This window comes from Microtus ochrogaster, linkage group LG1 (genome assembly GCF_000317375.1).
Source record: "Microtus ochrogaster isolate Prairie Vole_2 linkage group LG1, MicOch1.0, whole genome shotgun sequence".
In the NCBI taxonomy this organism is placed as follows: Eukaryota; Metazoa; Chordata; class Mammalia; order Rodentia; family Cricetidae; genus Microtus; species Microtus ochrogaster.
Window position 1 is genome coordinate 46377446 of NC_022027.1, and position 1729 is coordinate 46379174.

Sequence of the window (1729 nt, forward strand, 5' to 3'; positions counted from 1 at the left end):
TCTCCAGCCCCAATAAATATCTTAAATATCATCATAGAACCTTCATCCAGCAACTGATGGAAACAGAGGCAGAGACCCACATCAGAGGACTGGACTGAGATACCAAAGTCCAGCTGAAAAGTGAGAGGAATGAGAATATGAGCAAAGAGGTCCATACCATGATGCATTCACCTGCTGAAACAGCTTGCCTGAGCTAATAGGAGCTCACCAACTCCAGCTGGACTGGGAAGGAAATGAGCATAGAACAAACCTAGTCACTCTTACTGTGGTTGACAATTGAATTGTTGGGGCAGACTGACGGGACACTGGCAGTAGCCCCACGATTTATCCCTACTGCATGTACTGGTTTTTTGAGATTCTATTCTCTTTGTATGGATACCTTGCTTAGTGTAGATATAGTAGGGAGGACTTTGGACCTTCCACAAATCAGTGTGCCTTACCCTCTCTGAGGACTGAATAGGGTGTGTTTGGAGAGTATGAGGAGGGAATGGGAGAAGACAAAGAAGTGGGAACTTGGATTGGTATTTTTAAAAAATCTAAAAATTAAAAAAATATGTATGTTGGATTAATCCAGCAACAAAATCAAGTGTCTTTTAGCAGAGCAGCTGTGGCTCCTTCCTCAGCATTCAAACAATTCAAAGAGAACATAACATACACTAACCAGATTTTCTGTTTTCCATATTTATATGGCTTTATTTTAAATTTAATTTCTTTTAGTTTTACTTTTAATTTTTGGCTTTTTGAGACAAGGTTTCTCTGTGTATCTTTGGCTATCCTGGAACTCACTCTGTAGAGGAGGCTGTCCTTGAACTCACAGAGATCTGTCTGCTTCTGCCTCCCAAGTGCTGGGATTAAAGGTGTGTGCCACCACACCTTTAACTCACAGAGATCTGCCTGCCTCTGTCTCCCACATTGGGATTAAAGGTGTGTGCCCCCACACCCAACTACTCTCTTTCTATATTTCATTTTAAGGGCTTTATCCTTTTTTTTTCTCTCCCAAGTCTACATATATTTTTAAATGTATTATAAACCATTTAGAGGTTTCTTTTGTCTGAATCTGTCCCTTTGTGTATCTGTAATCCTTTTTTCACCAGGATAGCTTCTTAAAATGCTAAGTGTTTCTTAAAATCCTGAGGTGCACCATTGCGAGGGCAAACAAGGAACCTGCCTGCTTGCTCTGCCCAGTACAACAGGGTGGAACAAACAGTAGATTGTTTGATACAGAAGAGCAGGATGGAATCTAGGAGATGTTTTAGCAGAGCTCATTTTGATTAAAATATTGAATCTGAGAACTAAGACCTAAGCTTTCCCCTCAGGGAAAGAAAGACTCCAAATAAGGACTGACTGGAACCACTCTTTACTTAAGATGGGGGCAGCCTAAGGGCTTAATTACTGCTCAGACACTGGAACTGGTATTTTATAACAGCAATGTGTCATACTCTCACCCATCAGAAAAGCTTTCTTGTCTTTTGATTAATATGATTTTAAGAAGATTGTTAAATTGTGGATTTAACATGTGAAATTATGGATTTCTTGTTAATTTAATATGTTAAATTGTGGATTGTTAATCTCATTCTAGAATTATGGTATTGACCTGATAATGTTTGTAACTGCTTATAAGATGTTGAGAAACGTTTGACACACCCTGTACTATTTAGACTTAATGCATGTGTTAAGAATTCTAGAATTTGATACAATGTAAAAAATTTAAGAGGTGCTCTAGACAAGC